Raw genomic sequence first — 22,696 nt, forward strand, 5'->3', positions numbered from 1 at the left:
CAGAGGACACCGCCCGAGCAGCACTCGATGGGTTCTTCACCAGGTTCGGGTATCCGTTTGAGATCTTCACCGACCAGGGCAGGAATTTTGAAAGTGACTTGTTTACGAAGCTCTGTGAATTGATGCACATCCACAATGCCCGTACTACCGCCTACAGGCCGTCGGCGAATGGGCAGGTGGAAAGGTATAACAGAACCATCATGGATGCATTGCGGTGTTATGCCAGTTCCCAACATGACAGCTGGGACACCTATATTCAACACATAGCAGGGGCCATCAGGTCTAGTGTGAACCGACAGACTGGGTTCACGCCCAACAAGTTAATGCTCGGTTGGGAAACCAACCAGCCAATAGACTTAATGTACCCCCGGGAGGTGCAACTTCAATCAGATGCAGTACCTTACTTAGCAAATTTGCAGAAGGAAATTGAGAAGGCGCATGGATTGGCACGGAAGTCTCTATCAACAAACCAGGAACGAATGAAGAGAGATTATGACCTACGGGCACGGCTACAGGTCTATGAGAAAGGGGACCTGGTTTACCTGCTAGACACGGCACAGGTGAAGGGGCAGTGCCGGAAGCTCTCACCGCAGTGGAAGGGCCCAGGCGTCATCATCCACAAGTTCAGGGTCAAGCTCCAGAATGACAATATCACAGCAAATCATGATAAACTAAAGAAGTGCAAGGACCGTACATGCCCCGGCTGGATTGAGAAGTTTAAACGTCATATGTCACAGGTTCAGGACCCAGTGGGAGTGCCGTACAAGAACCTTTACTGTGTGTGTCGGCAACCATACGATGGAAAGTTTATGGTACAATGTGATATGTGCGCGAAGTGGTTCCATGGGGTCTGCATGGAAGTGACTCTGGCGAGTGTACAGTCTAAACCAGAGTATGCATGTCCTCGGTGCGAGCCATAAGGGCAAAAGAAAAAAAAAAAAAAGAAGAAAAAAAAAGGAAAGGGAATAGTGTAGTGTATGCATTGTTGAAACAGTTCGTGTATAGTGCAAAGATAATACGGGTAATAATTGTAATGTTCGTGTACAGTGCAAAGATAATACGGGTAATAATTGTAATAGGACCCATTCATGAAACCAGACTTTTTACAAAAAGACATGTTATATATAATGAAACATTTCCCCTCCAGTATACCCATTGTTCTATAGAGACGGGAGGAGTGTGGAGGGAACCACATTCAAAGTGCCTGCCAAAGGAGACATTTTACAGTATAGGCAGGGCTGTGCCCTGATTGGTGGACGGCGACGGCGCACAGCCTACCCGCGCAGGTGGGGAGAGCCAGATTTGAACTACATGTGACCCCGTGCGGACGACGCCTACCCGGCACCACTGGCACTTAGGATATGTGCCCATAGAACCCCTAAAGAGGCCTTGACTCCCTCTATCCTATCCTTCCTGAGGAGCCTAGACTTGCTCCACCTGCCCTACCAGACCTACCACCCACTACGACGACAGTTCAAGGTGAAATATTACTGTACTATTGTTGTAACATGTGGGGTCACCTCCACAATAATATTACTGTGTGTGATACTGATAAACAGACCCATTTATTGGGAGGTAGGCTGGATTATGTGATTGGGTACAGCCTAGCAGATAGCAACGTCAACGTTAAGCTCATCCCAGAACTAGTAAGTGATAATTTTGCAATATATTGTGAATACAATGTGGCGGATATTAGGTCCAATCTTCATCCTAGAGTTAAAATTAACATTCCAGACAATCTTAAACAGCATTTTAAGGCTTATGTACATAAGTGGTACACTGGGTATACACCTGTATCAGTGGACCACTTGTACAATGATCTTGTCAGTATCATTACCAGTTATTATGATACCTGGGTTAAATCAAAGAAAAAAAAGAACACTCGTTCTTCCTCATGGACAGAGGATCCTATTATTATTGCAGAGCGAGCTAAAGTGCTTTAGCTTGCTGACTCTTATTAACGAGACAAAACAGCTGACAATTTACTTGCATTCCTTAATGCCAACAGAGATTTTCGCGAGCTTAAGGGTCAAGTTAAGGACACATATTGGGAACAATTCCTACAAGGTATCAATAGAACTAAAACATTATCGGAAATGTGGAACAAAATTAAAAACATTACCAAACCTTCAGCCCCAGTCCAGCTTCATCATACTCCTGCAGAATATGCTGACATGCTCCTAGCTCAATGGTCTAGTGTCTCACAAATTTCTTCCTTACCCCCAGATATACACCAGCATTTAAATCACACAAACATTAAGAGAAACTTTAATATTGAAATAGCACGCTCCTCACCAGATTTAACAGATCAGTTTGCTATAACCCCTTTTGAATTAACATCAGCATTAGGAAAACCTAAACAAACTGCCCGTGGTGAGGATGGTATAACTTACAACACCTTGAGCTTACTGAATGATGTCCCGAGCCACCCTCTGCTTGACCTCTATCAAATGAGTCTCACAAGGTATCTTGCCAAAGAAATGGACACAAAGTCTCATAATACCAATTCCTAAACCTAACTCTAAAAAATTCAGACCTATTTCCCTTACATCTTGCATGTGTAAAGTCTTGGAGAGAATTGTTCTCAATCGTGTCATGTTTCAGGTCAAAGAAAAACTGGCCCCAAACCTATATAGGTTTATGCCCAAGTGTAACACACAAACATGCTTTGCTGAATATTTTGTAAACTCCCAGGATGGGAGACAGGCAGCCTTTATTGACCTACAGTCAGCTTTCGATGTAGCGAATGGCGAAATAATATTAGAGCAACTTGCTGAATTTGGAATCAAAGGTAATCTTCTGAGTTGGATAAAGAGCTACCTATCCAACAGGCGTGCTAGTGTCCTATTTAAAGGAGCTAAAAGTACAAGAACAGATGCATTCGAACTAGGCACACCTCAAGGCGGTGTCCTGAGCCCTATGCTCTTCAATATACTTATGCACAAACTTATCTATGACATACCTGTACAACCTACTGCAAATGTTATATGTTATGCTGTTGATATTTGTATTATGGCACACAGTAAACCAAGGCTACAAGTGTTACTTGATGCATTCTCCAAGAAAGTAGTAGAATGTGGCCTCATAATCTCTGTTGATAAAACAAGGGTTCTTATTCCCAATTCTCTTCATGTTAACTATACTATTAATGGAGTGCCCGTGGAGACTTGTGAGTCTTATCACGCCTCGCACTTGGAGTCGAGGTTAATGATACAAATCTCGTCAGCAACCTGCGCAAAAAACTTGTTGGGCGTCTTAAACCTCTCAAAACTCATGTTGGCAAAGGATTTGGCATAAACATAAAATATGCTCGGAGTTTTTATATTGCCTTTATACGATCTGTTGTTGATTATTATGCCTTGCATCTTCTTAATTTTTCTCCTAAACAATTACAAGGCCTAGATGTAGTACAGAATGATGCCATGCGCATCATCCTGGGTTGTCCTAGAACTGTCAGAATTGTTAACATGAGAAAGGAACTAAACTTACCTTCAATTTACGAAAGAATAGTTCTACTTAGTACGATGTTTTGCGCCAAAACTTTGAAAAATAATGGTCACCCAGCTCTATTCAAATTAAATTGAGATCCATTCTAAACAATTCTGACTGCTCCCTCAATCCGCTGCAAAAACCTTCTTACAGTGTGTGTGGCTCAGTTGTTGTGCCTATAATCTTCTGAAACTGAATGTGTCTCTTAACCCTGATAAAACTGTTCACTATGTTCCCCCCTTTGGAAAGATGTGGAGGTCTCTCTGCATTATACCCCCATCAGTATAAAACAAATGTATAACACTGACATTTTGAGATGTATAACATTAGAAGCTATTGACAGTCATCTTCAAATTCTCAAACCGACTGAATCCTATGCCTTTACTGATGGTTCTGTGCAGTTAGGCACCGGTAGAACAGGTTGTGCATGTGCAGTATATAAAGGGAGTGAAATGATCATGTCTAGTACACTGAGATTGAACAACTGGGCAAGCACGACATAGACCGAGCTATTGGGCATTTATCTAGCCACTGAATACCTTAAGCTCAATGGTGGTGGAGTTATTTTCTGTGACTCTAAAAGTGATCGCAATCCTTAAAAAACCCATCACAATGTATGTCGGAAGTAGCTTTTAATATTAAATGGAATGTAATTTTTGCCAATGATAATAACTTGTATAAAATTTGTGTGGATCCCATCCCATGTGTGAGTTGGAAAACATGACTTTGTAGATCGATTGGTCAATGAGGCTTGCAGGAAAAAAACATTGATTATGACTGGACTATCTAATGCAATTGTTAGAAACACAAATTAAAGAAATTAATTCAGATTTAGAAGAACTAAGAAATGTCCAGAGACCTGAAAGCTGCAGTATTAAAGGTTATGACAAGTTTTGTAATAACAGGTATTTGTATGGTTAGCACAGTAACTGAACCAGGCAATGTGCTATAGTCATTGCGCGAATTCGCCTTGGCTATAGACACATCTGGCAGGTTAGTGAGGCTGAGCCACTACCAGAATTCTCAGATTGTAAACTCTGTGATAAACCTTTAATGCATTCACTAGAACACTGTATTGTTGAATGTGAAACTTTAAAGGACTTTAGACCTCCTGGCCTCTCGTACCACCTACTGTGTAACTATTTTATTGACTCAAGTGTTCTGGACGACATCCTAACAATTTATCCAAAATTTGCTTGTCCATTTTAAAGAATGAAGAACAATTTTTATTTATATTACTTCTAAGCTGCATCACTTATGAACCCATCCCTGCCCTTGTGTGGCAGTGCACAATAGAAAGTTGTTTTCACATATCCATACATTAAAATATTGATTGTAACCATGATTTATATGTACTTCCACCTACAGTTTAGACCTATTGTCTTATGTATGACCCTCTGCGCTGCGTGACAGTGAATACCAGTATTATCCTCACTTTAATAAGAATTAATCGAAATCCTCAGATTAGGCAAAATTGTAATTAATTTTGTCAATAAAGATGTTAATAATAATAATAATAAGTTAATTAACTCTCACTGAATCCTTAAGTCCTCAACACAACTTAAAGAACATAAAGTAACCCCAGGTTACATAGGTCACACTTACAGTGGCATAACAAAATAAATGCACAGCCCACATACGGTTGCAGCTTTCTACAACACGTTAACTACTGTACCCTCATAGTAATGACACACGGTTTTGCAACACAAAAGTATAGCTACATTTTTGCCCCCTCTAATCTTGCAACAGTTGCAAGGAACTACTGTGCGGAATCACTACTTCAACAAAACAATTTTGCATTAACTCAAGACACCTTCACTACACTGACAGCTGGCACTAATTCTCAAAATTAGGCAGATTAACCAAACAATTGCTTGCTCTCTCATTACGTACTGTGAATTCCCCTGAATAATTAAAGGTGGACCTCCTTCAATCAACAACACAGCTCCTAGGGCAGTAATATAAGGTATACCAAACAACAACACTGCCCAAACACACAACATACTGATGCTGTGAGCATACCCCACATGCTAATGACATCACTATGCAATCAGTCAGCAATCTCAACTGACTCACCACACAACACCATAATAATATACATGCAAATGAAACACTTGGAAATGGCACACACTAGTCAATGATCATAAATCAAATAGCTACCCATCATGCCTCATAACAACATAAAATTACACATATATGTATTATATATATCACTAGAGTAATTAATACATTATTATACAGACCTAAGGGTGTCCTCTGATCAACCCTAAATACACTGGCCTGCCGACCTTTGAAATAATATAATAACATGCGGCAACATGGCATTAATCTTGACTCTGAACGATATATATTGAATCGACAGATCAACAATCACTTATATGGGAAATAATCTCTACACTGACCAGGTTACATACTTGAGTCAGTCTACGCACAAAATATATCCATATACATCTATATATGTGGTTCTGTGTATAACATACACCCTCACGTCACATCACAGTCAGTCACCTTGACGTCAGTACAGACAGCTGCCTCTCAGCTGCTACCCTCACCTGGCAGGCGCTATGGGACAACACAGCTGGTACCGGAATTAACATCAGTCCTGAGACTCTGTATACATTAAATAATAATGAGTACTCACGTTACCACTCTCTTTACATTCATTCCCCCGGTCACAACCTCATTTGCTGAAGCACGGAAGCTGGAGAACCCCCTAACTCGCTCCCACGTGCGTCGACTAGGTGTGGCCTTAGGGAGTGTGGCCAAGGCATGTGTGGCCACCCCATGGCCCTAAAGGGTGGCCATGAGGAGCGCGAGGCGGTCGTGGCGCCTCGCCCTGGAGGAGGGGGCGTGCGGTGTGGCTCACAGGCGTGTGGCCAGGGTGTGGCCATCGGGTGGCCCCACGGTGTCTGGCCACGGAGCAGTGCGTCGGCACATGGGGTTGCCTCATGCTGGCTGGAGGCCTCAGGCGTACCCAACGTGTGTGGAAGATTCACTCACACGTCCACACACACCACGAGCAGGCTTGCTTGTACACCGAGTGTGATAATGGCGGGCAACACAACATGGCACACATAGCAAGGTGGAATTTCAAAGTTCAACAGGTCCTGTAATTTCCCAAAAATTACGCTCCCAGTAACACTAGGTAGCCCAGCCCAATTCCACCACTTGCCAGTTATCATAGAGCAGATAACTCATCAGATGTTAGCAACAACATCTGATACACCACGAGACTTGCCAAGGGACCTCATGGGTGAATACTGTCCTCTAGTCTTACACAGTTCCTGCCTTACTCCTTGGCAAGAAATTGGATCCAGACACGATCCACGATGGCAGGATTACCGTGCGCGATGAGTAATAAGGATGACAGCGATTAACGGTGGTGGAGGTAGCAGACATGCCACCCCCACCCGGGGACTCATTGTCCAAACGATCGCCTGTCCTAGACTGAAGATTTGGCGGGCCAAGGAAACTCAAAATGCCTGTCTTTCCCTCCCCCCCCCCCCCCCCTTGTCTTGACAAATCAGAACAAAGCTGGCACAGCCTATCGTGCTGCTACGAATCACAGCCTTTTGCGCCTAAACATCACCTCGAGGCTGAGGTGCCTAGACGAATCACAGACGAGACGTCTCGAGGCGTCCCGTGACGTCACAAGGCGGGGGAGGCCTTGGCCTTGTCCCCCGAACAAGGAGACACAGGTGGAAACTGAGTACCCGAATGAGCCACAGAGACATTAGAAAGAATTTTTTCAGTGTCAGAGTAGTTAGTAAATGGAATGTATTAGGAAGTGATGTGGTGGAGGCTGACTCCATACACAGTTTCCAATGTAGATATGATATAGCCCAGTAGGCTCGAGAATCTGCACACCAGTTGATTGACAGTTGAGAGGCGGGACCAAAGAGACAAAGCTCAACCCCCGCAAGCACAAATAAGTGAATAGGGGAGTACTGTCTTATGGGTCGCGTATATGTGTCGTGGAGACCCCGGGTCCCTCTCCAGCAGTTGCCACTTGTGGTTAACTCCGCCTCTCCTCTTGCCCAAACTCACTAACAAAAGTATATTTGTATAGAATACGTCACAATGCAACTTTTGTTTAAAGTTTCTAATAATGTAGTCTAAACATACTTATTACTGACCAGTTATAATAAATATTAACTAGCAATTAGCTACGGCAGCAAGAGGGAAGTTCTCGGAGAAATCTACACAAAAACTTTCCTGGATGGTGAGAGGAACCTGGCAACTCATTTACTGGTGTGGGCGCTGGGTGACGCACAAACCAAACATGCCTCCAGTTTTTGTTTTAAAGTTCCCTTATTATACACTCCATACCCATCTTGTTGGCGGTAGTAGCAAGGGGCACATATTGGGCTTAGGGACTGAACGCTATAAAATCTATTTACATATACAAGTTGCAGTCTTGTTAAGATAGTTACAAAATATAATGAATATTGTTTTTCGTCAACAATGGGTTCTAGGGTTAAACGCAATTAAGGATGATAAAGAATCACTTATAATGATTGTATCAAGTTTGGAGACATGTACAAACTAGAGTCCAAGAAATAAGGCAAATAGTTCGGTCTGAATGATAGAGCCCCAATTGTACATACTAATTCTCCACTCAAAATATTAGCCATCACCCATAGTCAAGACAACTACACTTCCAGCTGGACCCGTGGGGCAGTGTAGCGAACCATCTGTGTAATGGTTAGGCGCAGAGCATCGTGGAGAACCAGCTCCTTGACACTCCAGTTCACGGAGAACCACCACCACACTCCAGCATCACGGAGCCACCACCACTACACTCCAGCATCACGGAGAACCAGCACCACCACACTCCAGCATCACGGAGAACCAGCACCACACTCCAGCATCACGGAGAACCACCACCACCACACTCCAGCATCACGGAGAACCAGCACCACCACACTCCAGCATCACGGAGAACCACCACCACCACACTCCAGCATCACGGTGAACCAGCACCACCACACTCCAGCATCACGGAGAACCACCACCACCACACTCTAGCATCACGGAGAACCAGCACCACCACACTCCAGCATCACGGAGAACCAGCACCACCACACTCCAGCATCACGGAGAACCACCACCACCACACTCCAGCATCACAGAGAACCACCACCACCACACTCCAGCATCACGGAGAACCACCACCACCACACTCCAGCATCACAGAGAACCACCACCACCACACTCCAGCATCACGGAGAACCACCACCACCACACTCCAGCATCACAGAGAACCAGCATCACTATATTACAACGACACGGAGGATCAGTGCCCTGTCCGGGAAGTTCCAGTAAGTGCGTCATCGACCTACGGCCTTGACCTCCTCTCTCTCCAACTCGGAAAGTTATGTTGATTTATCCAAGTATTTTCCCTCTTTGCTGCTACAATCAATGATTTTTATTAACTTTTATAATACGTCAGCATTCAGTATCGCTGAGCTGTACTTCTTGTAAGATGTACATCAATTGTCGCCAAGCCGTAAGTACATGTTAACTTTATTTATATCAGTAAGTATGGCCAAGAGTCGGAGTTAATCATAAGTGGCAACTGCAGGTGAGAGGACCCGGGGTGTGACCGGCACATATAAGCGCCCAGTAAGATGGTCTGGCATCAGTCTTCACACTGAGGAAGAACAGTTAAGTTCACTGTAAAGCACCGCATTATGTCCGCTCTACGCTCTCTTGTGAGTACAACTGTATTTATTCCTGTTTTATGAGATAATAACAATGGCAACGGATGTTTTGGTAATAGGTTTAAATCGTCCATGTTGAACATATCTGTAAATCTTTATATAGTGTTATTCATATGTAAATTACAATGTGCTGTGGGGGCCCACAATACCCAAGGTCTTCCTGGGTTATGCTAACAAATTATTGTTCTCCATCTTGAGAGCTGATGTCTCAAGAAATGCAAGAGGAACTTCTAAAATGTCTTCAACAACAGCGCTGCCGATAATATTTTTAGCCAGACGACAGCCACAACTCGTGTCACTAACCCTTCCTCTTCCTCAGCTGGTGGTGGTGGTGGCACTCCTGTCTCTGGTGTACGTGGCAGTGGCACTACCCTATCTTACTAACGGACATGGTGGCAGATTAGGACACGACGGAGGATACGGGATTGGACACGGCCCTCTCGGTAATCTGTAAGTATTATTATATCTCCAAAACTTTTATGTCTTGTTTAGTAAATTAATGTTTGACTTAAATTGTGCTATAATTTAAATGTTGCTGTTGAACTAACTTTAAGAGTAATTCATCTTGGCTATCTTTACAGGGTCAATGGGCCAGTTTACCGACCATCAGATAATACCATCACCCATCACTATGGATCGACATAGTGACATGATTAAAGACATAGTGACATGGTTAAAGACATGATGCTGTCTTTAACCTGACAGTGGATTTTGGTGCATATTGGGTGCCGGAGGGCGAATGATTGTCCACCTTCAACTCTTCTCATGTTCAACTCATTCCTACTATTCCTCAAGACGAGGAATTGAGACTGTGATTATAAATATATTTTTGTAATAAAGATTTTGTTGTTAACTTGCATTTTTACTGATCAGTTGGCGGCGGCAATTGTCCGTAGAATATTGATGTTGGAAAACTTGGATTAATATCGAAAGCTTTTCTAAGTATGAGGAAGAAATTACAATGTTTTCAATAAAATTATTGGAGTATGTAAATGAATGGGTTTGAGCTCATGGCTTAACTTCAGGTTCTCAAAACAATTCTAAAGGCTGGAACATAGGTAAAAACATTTATGTGGAAATACAGCTGTGTTTTAAAGAAAATCAAACATATTTTAAACAATTCTGTAAACTCTACTTTCTTTAGCAGCACAAACAAAAGAAGTTCCTACAAAGTATAAACAAGCAAACTTCACTTGTTGAAGTTTGGGAAAAGATTAAAAAAATCTCTAGAAGCAACCCAACCAAACCACTGCACTACTGTCGGAAATCTGACGCATAACATATTAATATACTAACATAGTAATTGTTTCTATTTTTTGTGTACTTACATTTATTGTTGTGTTTTGCTATAATTACTTTCTATTTACAGCAGATTTAGTATTTAACTGTTCCTGTAATTGCTTGTCTTACTGTATCGTGATCCCATTGCACCTACATGCATACTGATATTGAACCCGATCGAAATCTTCTGTCTCATATCCACACTAATTAGCACATTGACCATCATTATTGCAGGTATAACACAGCAAATCTTGCAAAAAAACAAACTCTTAAATAGCACCTGCTTATCAGTTTACAACCAAAATTTTAGATCACTTGGTAAACATTTTGATGATATAAATGCACAACTCACAGCACTAGGTAATAAATTATCTTTCATTATTTTAACAGTAACCTGGCTAAGTAAAGGCTATACCCAACTCTACAACTTAGCTGGTTATAAAGCCATTCACAACTGCATGCCTAATAAAAAAGGTGGTGGCACAGCAATATATTACAAAGATACCTTCATCTGCAATAGTGTCATTAGTGATAGAGACGACTACTGTGAATATACATACCTTTGCCAAGTTCTCCAGTAATTCCCTTAAATCCTCCTTGACTATCGGTGACATCTATAGATTCCCAATACCAACATAGCTTCATTCTCCGGTAACGTAAAGAATCTTATCATAAATAACAATCTCAACAAAAATCACATCATTCTAGGAGGTGATTTCAATATTGACCTGGGTCTACAGAATAACCCTCTAGTTGACTATTTCCATAACAGCATGAACTCCTGTATGCTAATCCCCACAATCACCAAGCCCACCCGAGTCACTCAAACATTTGCCACTACCTTGGATCACCTATGGATTAATATAACAGCTCCCCTTACTTCTGGTATAATCTATGACAGAACAACTGATCACTATCCTACCTTCCTCATGGCAAACATGGACATGTTGAACCGGAGCAAGTGAGATAAAGAAAGAGGGAGAACTTGCTAAGCAAGACAGTCTTTAAGAAGCCTGAGCTCTTTCTTTCGATGCTTGGCGGCAAGAAGGGAAGATTCAAAGGCGCGAAAAGGCTGTTTAAAAGAAGGAAGATCATCGAAGAAATTAAACAGAGTAAGACGCTTACGTGTGGTAACCATATGCAGGCGATGAGTCACAATAACGTAGCTAAAGTATGTTGACCAGACAACACACTAGAAGGTGAAGGAACGACGACGTTTCGGTCCGTCCTGGACCATTCTCAAGTCGATTGTGATGAGGAAGATTGATTGATTGATGAAGATTAAGCCATCCAAAAGGGGGCACGGGCATGAATAGCCCGTAAGTGGTGGCCTTTTTGAGCCATAACCAGTATCAAGAGCTGATTCTGGAGATCTGTGGAGGTGCGAGGGCACCCTGCGTGACTGGAGATGCCTCCCGTGTGATGAGGAAGTAGATGCAGGCAATAAATAGGCTAGAGAGAGCTGAGGAGCAAAGTGTAGTAGAGGAGATAGTAGTAGGAACTGCAGAGGGCCTATTGGCCCATACGAGGCAGCTTCTGTTATAATCACCGAATGAGAATGAAATAGTAATAGGAATAAGAAGAGGATAGTAAGGGAACGTAAAGAAAACCAAAGAACAGAAAAGAGAGAAGAGAGAGAAAGAAAAGGAAAGAGAAAGAAAAGGAAAGAGAAAGAAAAGGAAAGAGAAAGAAAAGGAAAGAGAAAGAAAAGGAAAGAGAAAGAAAGATAAATGGAAGGGTAATATGTTAGGTGACGTTTGTTAGAAAGATTAGAGTATTTAAGTATATGCTGTGAAAGGGAAGAGTCCACAGCAACAAAGCCAGGACTCAAGTTCATGTTGGGTACATTGTGTATTAGAGCCGATTCTACAAGACAGCGTCTATGTAGAGTAGAGGCAGGAAAGATAATTTTGGAGGAAGACCAATCAATGGGATGATTGGAATCCCTCACATGACAGAAGAGAGCATTGTTAGTGTCTGCAGACTTAACACTTCTCTTGTGTTCTTCAAGTCTGTCATTCAGTGTACGGCTAGTTTCGCCAAAGTATTGGAGAAGACAAGACGAACAGGAAATAGAGTAGACACCAGCAGCATTAGAAGTATGAGGAGCAGTGTGATCTAGATTGCTACGAAGTGTGTTAGTTTGTCGAAAGGCGAGTTTAATGTCAAGAGGACAAAAGGTATTGGTAAAAGTTTTGAGTTCAGATATGAAGGAAAGGCATAGTACAATGCTACTAGTGTTGGAAGCAGGTTTAGGAAGAAAGAAATTGCGTTTTGCTTGAGAGTAGGCCCAGTTGATGAAATGCAAAGGGTAACCAAGGCGAGAGAATGATTTGTAGATATGGGCAATTTCAGAATCAAGAAACTGAGGGTCGCTGAGCCATAGAGCGCGGAGGAAGTGAGAGACGAGGACACTTTTCTTAACAGAAGGAGGATGGTAGGAAAGGAAGTGAATGTACATGCCACTATGCATGGGTTTGCGGTAGACAGAGAAAGAGAACCATACACAGACCTGTGAACGTGAACGTCAAGAAAAGGAAGGAGGGAATTAGATTCCCACTCAACTTTGAAATGGATAAAAGGAGCAAGATTGTTAAGAGAGGAGAGGAAAGGCTGGAAAAGACTAAGGTCATGAGGCCATAAATAAAAAATGTCATCAACATAGCGAAACCAGAGAGAGGGACGAGTATCAACAGCTTTCACACTGACAAAACAGAGTATATCAATATAAAACAGCTGAGAACACATTTAACATTTATCTATACTCACATATGTTTACAATATAATACACTGTAGAACTAACATTATACTGTAGTTTATTAATATCCACCATATGTGGTATAAACTGTGTAACATTAACAGTAAATGTATATAGCTTATTTATAACCACCAATTGCGGTTGAAGCTATGTACATCTAAACACCCCCAACTATGTGTTCAGGTAAAACCTGGCAGGTTAAATCTTAAAATATAGTCCACTTAGAATTCTAATTCAATACTGAAGAAAGTACAATAAACTATGAAGATATTAAATAAAATTTAAAATAAACACAATATAACAAAATTCCATATTCAAGAATAAAAAGCACATTACTGCCTGCTAGGAATTACCCGACAACCACAGCCCACTAGAACAAACAAACGTTCTCACTGATCAATGGCCACTAACATCAAGTCGCAACTCACTCCCAATTAACATACAAAACAAATTTAATGACGCCCCAACAGACAACTAACCATCAATCATGTTTGTACAACTGTTGACGTATCGGATCTTAATGATGTAACTGAATGGGAATTAAATCATGCACAAAAGATGGGCAAATCAACTGCACCTGGAGAGGACAGTATTACTTATAGTTTGTTGAGATTAGTCTCACAAGTACCAGGTAATCCACTTATAGTGTTATGCAGAATGAGTTTAAGTGAAGGAGTATTGCCTGATGCTTGGACAAAGAGTGTCACTGTTCCCATCCCCAAACCACATTCAGATAATTATAGAACCATATCTCCTACATCGTGTCTTTGTAAAGTGCTTGAACGCACTGTCCTTAACCGATTTATGTATCCTATACAGGGCACCTGTCACCCAAAACGTTTGGATTTATCTCTGGGCTCAGTACACAACACTGTTTTGCTGAATACTTCTCTCATACTGAAGCTTCCCTTAAAGCAGTCTTCATCGACCTAGCAGCAGCTTTTGATACAGTAAACAGGGAATCATACTACAATAGCTTGCTGAGCTTGGAAAACAAGGGAAATTACTAGGAAACTAGATTGTTTCCTTCAAGGAGTGCAGGACCAACCAGGCTGTGGTGGGTATGTGGGCCTGCGGGCCGTTCCAAGCAACAGCCTGGTGGACCAAACTCTCACAAGTCAAGTCTGGCCTCGGGCCGGGCTTGGGGAGTAGAAGAACTCCCAGAACCCCATAAACCAGGTATCAACCAGGTAATCAGGTACTATTTCTAATTACTGGAATATGGATAAAAGGGCTATTTGTCTCATCGAACAGCATATATTTTGTTTAATGGTGTTAAAAGCACAGACAAGAAACACTTTGAACTGGGGACTCCACAAGGAGAGGTCCTCAGGTCCTTGTTGTTCAACGCTCTAAAACATTAACTTATTAAAGATCTTCCAACTAATAATGAAGACACGGTCATCTGTTATGCTGATGATATATGTTTACAGGCTGCCTCTAAGCCTAGAATGCAAGTTCTGCTCGATGCTTTTGCTACCAGAGCTGAGGAATGTGGACTCCTTATGAGGGCACGAAAATGAAAAGTGCCTTCATTGTACTATTCCACCACACAATTATCATATAGATGGGCGTGCACTTGGGAACTGCGAGTCTTTCAGATACCTTGGTGTCCCATTAACGTCCCGGGAAACTTTCTTCTCTCAAGAGGAAACTCTGGGAGAGATTAAACCCCTTGCAGATCTTTGTTTGTGTCAATCATGGAATTAACGTGAGACTTGCTAGAATTTTCTATGTATCATTTATACGCTCTGTGAGTGACTACAATGCTCTACATCTTAAAGAAATTTAGCTCCGACAAAGAGCTAAAATCTCTTGAAACCTTGCAAACTGAAGCTATGCGTCTCATCCTTGGGGCTCCAAAGTCCACGATAATAGTTAATATGAGAGCAGAGTTAAAATTACCTACCATAAGTAAGAGAATTGTGTCTATTTCAACATCGACGGTGAAGGCGTTGAGTAGATCTCGGCAACACATGAAATTTCAAGCTAAAGTTTCTAATATGCTACACTTACCTGAGGTCTATAGAAAAAAAGCAAAATCTGAGTATGTATTTTGGTTTTAAAAGGCAGCCAACTCCATCAAAATATTAAATATATACCCAACTCAATTAATAAATAATCAACCAATTAATCCATGGGATAACTGGGATCTATCAGATGAGTTTGTAATTGCATCCAAGAAAGATAGTGTACATGCTGCATTATTGAAACATTTAACACTGAAAAAATCACTGAGAGTAGCTAGGTTATGGGTACCGATGTGTATCAGTGCTATACCGACGGTCCTGTAGAAGAAGTTGGAAGATGTACCGGATGTGCATGCAATATAGTAAAACAATCTTTTCTCGTTCATTCAGCAATGAAGCGTGTCAATGATTGAGCAAGTACAACTCGAACTTGCAGACATATATCTTACCACTGAATTTTTAAAAGACAAAGGCAGTCGACTTATATACTGTGACTCACAGAGTGCACTCCTGGCATTGAACGCACATAGTAGTAACACCCAGAAAGTATTCAGTAATATATGAGTGAATGTTTTAGCTGCTAAGGAAAACAGACCTGAAATTAAATTCCTTTGGATACCATCACATACTGGCATCTCAAGGCATGACACTGTTGATATGTTTGCACAGACAGCCTGAAGAAAACCAGTTGTAGAAATTGATACGGGTGTATCATTAGCAATGACAAAGAGAATACTTAAACAAATATCTAATGAAAATCTCGCTGGCCCAACAAATTCACAAAGGCCTGAAAGTTGTAGCATTAAACATTATGATAAATATCATGATGAGGCATTTATATATGGAACTAATAGAGGCAATACTAGGCAATGTGATGTTATAGTGGCCAGAATACGCCTGGGATATAGACGTATCTGGCAATTTTCTCAAAACCCAAATGTCGAGAACACAATTTGTCAACTTTGTGAAAGAGAAAACCTACACTCCCGTTAACTTTATTTTGTAGAATGTTCCATATTGAATGACATTCGCCCTCCCGTGATGAGATATGCTGAACTCTGTATATACTATTTGAATATTGGAACACTTGATGATATATTGTACTTGTACCCAAGATTGCCTATGTAATACATCTATTATACAATGTATTGTACCTGTACAATATGTAATACATCTGTTATATAATGTATTGTACCTATACAATATGTAATACATCTGTTATACAATGTATGTATCTATAACACACAGTCTCCGTGGTGTAGTGGTAAGACACTCTCCTGGCGTTCCGCGAGCGCTATGTCATGGGTTCGTATCCTGGCCGGGGAGGATTTACTGGGCGTAATTCCTGAACTGTAGCCTCTGTTTAACGCAACAGTAAAATGTGTACTTGGATGAAAAAACGATTCTTCGCGGCGGGGATCGTATTTCAGGGACCTGCCCGAAACGCTACGCGTACCAGTGGCTGTACAAGAATGTAACAACTCTTGTATATATCTCAAAAAAAAAAAATAATAACGTGAGCTTGTGAAAACATCTTAATCACCTTCAGTGGTTAAGTGTTAAATATCACACTAATTTCTGTAGAAGTTATCTTACCCCTGTCAAAGTAGGAGATACGTAGGTGTATGTATATATATGTGGATATGTGCTGGTATATGTGTGTATATATGTGTATGTGAGTGTATTTGTACATAGGGTATGTGGAAGCTGGTCAGAAATGCATTCCTCCTGTGTTCCCAACCTTCACTGTGTAAACAGTGAATATATGTTGGATATACATAAATCTGTGTATTTATGTTTGTAGGTTAGCATAGCATTTTAAAAACACTACAACCACCTTCTGTGGTTGATTGTTCAATAAATGTCTGATATATGTTTAACATATCTCTAACACTATCCAAGAAGGACAGAAGAAAATGTATATATGCTGATTAGAATTGTAAATGTGTGGCAAACTTTGTCGTAGAAAAATAATAATAAAAAACATTAAGCCTTCACCTGTCAGCCCCTCAGTACCAGCCTTCACCTGTGAGACCACCACTGCAAGCCTTCACCTATGAGACCACCACACCCAGCCTTCACCTATGAGACCACCACACCCAGCCTTCACCTATCAGACCACCACACCTAGACATCCCTTGTGAGATCACCACACCCAGACTTCACATGTGAGACCACCACACCCAGCCTTCACCTATCAGACCACCACACCTAGCCATCCCTTGTGAGATCACCACACCCAGACTTCACATGTGAGACCACCACACCCAGCCTTCACCTATCAGACCACCACACCTAGCCATCCCTTGTGAGACCACCACACCCAGACTTCACTTGTGAGACCACCACACCCAGCCTTCACCTGTGAGACCACCACACCCAGCCTTCACCTGTGAGACCACCACTCAAAGCCTTCACCTGTGAGACCACCACACCCAGCATTCACGTGTGAGACCACCACACCCAGCCTTCACCTAAGAGACCACCACTGCCAGCCTTCTCCTATAAGACCACCACACCCAGCCTTCACTTGCGAGACCACCACACCCAGCCATCACCTGAGAGACGACCACTCCCAGCCTTCACCTGTGAGACCACCACTCCCAGCCTTCACCTGTGAGACCACCACACCCAGCCTTCACCTGTGACATCACCACACGTAGCCTTCACCTGTGAGACCACTGCACTCAGCCTTCACCTGTGAGACCACCAATCGCAGCCTTCACCTGTGGTACCACCACTCCAAGTCTTCACCTGTGAGACCACCACACCCAGCCTTCACCTGAAAGACCACCACTCCTAGCCCTCACTTGTGACACCAGAACACCCAGCCTTTACCTGTGAGACCACCAGTCCCAGCCTTCACCTGAGACCACAATAAACAGCCTTCACCACTGAGACCACCACACCCAGCCTTCACCTGTGGGACCACCACTCCCAGCCTTCAACTGAGACCACCACACCCAGCCTTCACCTGTGGGACCACCACATCCAGCCTTCACCTGTGAAACCACCACACCCAGCCTTCACCTTAGAGACAACCACACCCAGCCTTCACCTTAGAGACCACCACATCCAGCCTTCACCTTAGAGACCACAACACCCAGCCTTCACCTTAAAGACCACCACACCCAGCCTTCACCTTAAAGACCACCACACCCAGCCTTCACCTGAGAGACCACCATTCCCAGCCTTCACCTGTGAGACCACCATTCCCAGCCTACACCTGTGAGACCACCACACCCAGCCTTCCCCTGTGAGACCATCATTCCCAGCCTTCACCTGTGAGACCATCATTCCCAGCCTTCACTTGTGAGACCACCATTCCCAGCCTTCACCTGTGAGACCACCATTCTCAGCCTTCTCTTGTGATACCACTGGTCCCAGCCTTCACCTGTGAGACTACCATTCCCAGCCTTCACCTGTGAGACCACCATTCCCAGCCTTCACCTGTGAGACCACCATTCCCAGCCTTCACCTGTGAGACCACCATTCCCAGCCTTCACCTGTGAGACCACCATTCTCTGCCTTAACCTATGAGACCACCACACCCAGCCTTCACCTATGAGACTACCATTCCCAGCCTTCACCTATGAGACTACCATTCCCAGCCTTCACCTGTGAGACCACTACTTCAAGCCATCACCTATGAGACCACCACACCCAGCCTTCACCTGAGAGATCACCATTCCCAGCCTTCACCTATGAGACTACCATTCCCAGCTTTCACCTGTGAACCCACCACACCCAGCCTCCACCAGTGAAACCAACACACCCAGCCTTCACCAGTGAGACAACAGCACCCAGCCTTCACCAGTGAGACCACCACACCCAGCCTTCACCTCTGAGACCACCACACCTAGCCTTCACCTGTGAGACCACCATATTCAGCATTCACCTGTGAGACCACCATTCCCAGCCATCACCTCTGAAACCACGATTCCAAGCCTTCACTTGTGAGACCACCACACCCACCCATCACCTGTGAGACCACCATTACCAGCCTTTACCTGTGAGGCCACCATTCCCAGCCTTCACCTGTGAGGCCACCATTGCCAGCCTTCACCTGTGAGATCACCACACCCAGTCTTCACCTGTGAGACCACCATTCCCAGCCTTCACCTGTCAGACAACCACACCCTACCTTCAGCTGTGAGACCACCACACTCAGCCTTCACATGTGAGACCACTTCACCCAGCCTTCACCTGTGAGACCACCACACACAGCTCTCACGTGTGAGACCACCACACCAAGCCTTCACCTGTGAGACCACCCCTCCAAGCCTTCACCTGTGAGACCACCACTCCCAGCCTTCACCTGTGAGACCACCACTCCCAGCCTTCACCTGTGAGACCACTGCTCCCAGTCTTCAGCTGTGAGACCACCCCTCCAAGCCTTCACCTGTGAGACCTTTATTCCCAGCCTTCACCTGTGAGGCCACCATTGCCAGCCTTCACCTCTGAGACCACCACACCCAGCCTTCACCTGTGAGACCACCATTCCCAGCCTTCACCTGTGAGACCACCACTCCCAGCCTTCACCTGTGAGACCACCACACCCAGCCTTCACCTGAGAGACCATCCCTCCAAGCTTTCACCATGAGACCACCATTCGCTGCCTTCACCTGTGAGACAACCACACCAAGAATTCCCCTGTGAGACCACCATTCCCAGCCTTCACCTGTGAGACCACCACACCCAGCCATCCCCTGTGAGACCACCACACCCAGCCTTCACCTGTGAGACCACCATTCCCAGCCTTCTCCTGAGAGACCACTGCTCCCAGCCTTCTCCTGTGAGACCACTACACCCAGCTTTCGCGTGTGAGACCACCACACCCAGCCTTCACTTGTGAGATCACCATTCCCAGCCTTCACCTGTGAGACCACCATTCCCTGCCTTCACCTATGAGACTACCATTCCCAGCCTTCACCTGTGAGACCACTACTCCAGGCCATCACCTCTGAGACCACCACACCCAGCTTTCATCTGTGAGATCACCATTCCCAGCTTTCACCTGTGAAACCACCACACCCAGCCTTCACCAGTGAGACCACCACACCCAGCCTTCACCAGTGAGACCACCACACCCAGCCTTCACCTGTGTGACCACCACACCCAAACTTCATCTGTGAGACCACCACACCCAGCCTTCACCTGAGACGACCACTCCCAGAATTCACTTGTGAGACCACCACTCCCAGCCTTCGCCTGTGAGACCACCCCTCCAAGCCTTCACCTGTGAGACCACCACACCCAGCTTTCACCTGTGAGACCACCATTCCCAGCCTTCACTTGTGAAACGACCACACCCAGCCTTCACCTTAGAGACCACCACACCCAGCCTTCACCTTAGAGACCACCACACCCAGCTTTCATCTGTGAGATCACCATTCCCAGCTTTCACCTGTGAAACCACCACACCCAGCCTTCACCAGTGAGACCACCACACCCAGTCTTCACCAGTGAGACCACCACACCCAGCCTTCACCAGTGAGACCACCACACCCAGCCTTCACCTGTGAGACAACAACACCCAGCCTTCACCTGTGAGACCACCACTCCAAGCCTTCACCAGTGAGACCACCAAACCCAGCCTTCACTTGTGAGACCACCACACCCAGCCTTCGCCGGAGACACCACCACCTCCAGCCTTCACCTGTGAGACCACCACACCCAGCCTTCACCTGTGAGACCACCACACCCAGCCTTCACCTGTGAGACCACCACACCCAGCCTTCACCTGTGAGACCACCACACCTAGCCTTCACCTGTGTGACCACCACACCCAGCCTTCACCTGTGAGACCACCACACCCAGCCTTCACCTGTGAGACCACCACACCCAGCCTTCACCTGAGAGACGACCACTCCAAGTCTTCACCTGTGAGACCACCACACCCAGCCTCCACCTGTGAGATCACAACACCCAAACTTATCCAGTGAGACCATAACACCCAGCCTTCAGCTGTGTGACCACCACACCCAGCCTTCACCTGTTATAACACCACACCCAGCCTTCACTTGCGAGACCACCACTTCCAGCCACCACCTGTGAGACCACTACTCCAAGCCATCATCTATGAGACCACCACACCCAGCCTTCTCCTGTGTGACCACCTTACCCAGCCTTCACCTGTGAGACCACCACACCCAGCCTTCACCTGTGAGACCACCACACCCAGCTTTCACCTGTGAGACCACCACACCCAGCCTTCACCTGTGAGACCACCACACCTAGCCTTCACCTGTGAGACCACCACACCCAGCCTTCACCTGTGAGACCACCACACCCAGCCTTCACCTGTGAGACCACCACACCCAGCCTTCACCTGAGAGACGACCACTCCAAGTCTTCACCTGTGAGACCACCACACCCAGCCTCCACCTGTGAGATCACAACACCCAAACTTATCCAGTGAGACCATAACACCCAGCCTTCAGCTGTGTGACCACCACACCCAGCCTTCACCTGTTATAACACCACACCCAGCCTTCACTTGCGAGACCACCACTTCCAGCCACCACCTGTGAGACCACTACTCCAAGCCATCATCTATGAGACCACCACACCCAGCCTTCACCTGTGTGACCACCTTACCCAGCCTTCACCTGTGAGACCACCACACCCAGCCTTCACTTGTGAGACCACCACACCCAGCTTTCACCTGTGAGACCACCACTCCCAGCCTTCACCTGTCAGACCACCACACCCAGCCTTCACCTTTGACACCACATCACACAGCCTTCAACTGTGAGACCACCACACCCAGCCTTCACCTGTAAGATCACCACACCCAGCCTTCACCTTAGAGACCACATCACACAGCCTTCAACTGTGAGACCACCACACCCAGCCTTCACTTGCGAGACCACCACTCCCAGCCTTGAACACTGAGACCACTACACCCAGCCTTCATCTGTGAAATCACCACACCCAGCCTTCACCTATGAAACCACCACTTCCACCTTTCACATGTGAGACCACCACACCCAGCCTTCACCTGTGAGACCACGACACCCAGCTTTCACCTGTAAGACCACTACACCCAGCTTTCACATGAGAGACCACCTCACCCAGCCTTCACCTGTAAGACCACCATTCCCAGCCATCACCTGTGAGACCATCATTCCCAGCCTTCCCCTGTGAGACCACCACACCCAGCCTTCCCCTGTGAGACCATCACACAAAACCTTCACCTGTGAGACCACCACACCCAGCCTTCACCTGTGAGACCACCACACCCAGCCTTCACCTTAGAGACCACTACACCCAGCCTTCAATTGTGAGACCACCATTCCCAGACGTCAACTGTGAGACCACCATTCCCAGCCCTCACCTCTGAGACCACCATTCCCAGCTTTCACCTGTGAGACCACCATTCCCAGCCTTCACCTTAGACCGCCATTCCCAGCCTTCACCTGTGAGGCCACCATTCCAAGCCATCACCTATGAGACCACCACACCCAGCTTTC

The 22,696-nt window shown here is 44.9% G+C and overlaps 1 long non-coding RNA gene across 1 annotated transcript; it reads left to right on the top strand.

Moving 5' to 3' along the window:
- Positions 1-9,143: 9,143 nt before the first annotated feature.
- Positions 9,144-10,021, top strand: LOC138368412 (uncharacterized). Its single transcript, XR_011229592.1, has 3 exons — positions 9,144-9,203; positions 9,532-9,662; positions 9,794-10,021. It is a non-coding gene; the product is annotated as an uncharacterized lncRNA (long non-coding RNA).
- The last annotated feature ends 12,675 nt before the right edge of the window (positions 10,022-22,696 follow it).

Source organism: Procambarus clarkii, chromosome 25 (genome assembly GCF_040958095.1).
Source record: "Procambarus clarkii isolate CNS0578487 chromosome 25, FALCON_Pclarkii_2.0, whole genome shotgun sequence".
Lineage (NCBI taxonomy): Eukaryota > Metazoa > Arthropoda > Malacostraca > Decapoda > Cambaridae > Procambarus > Procambarus clarkii.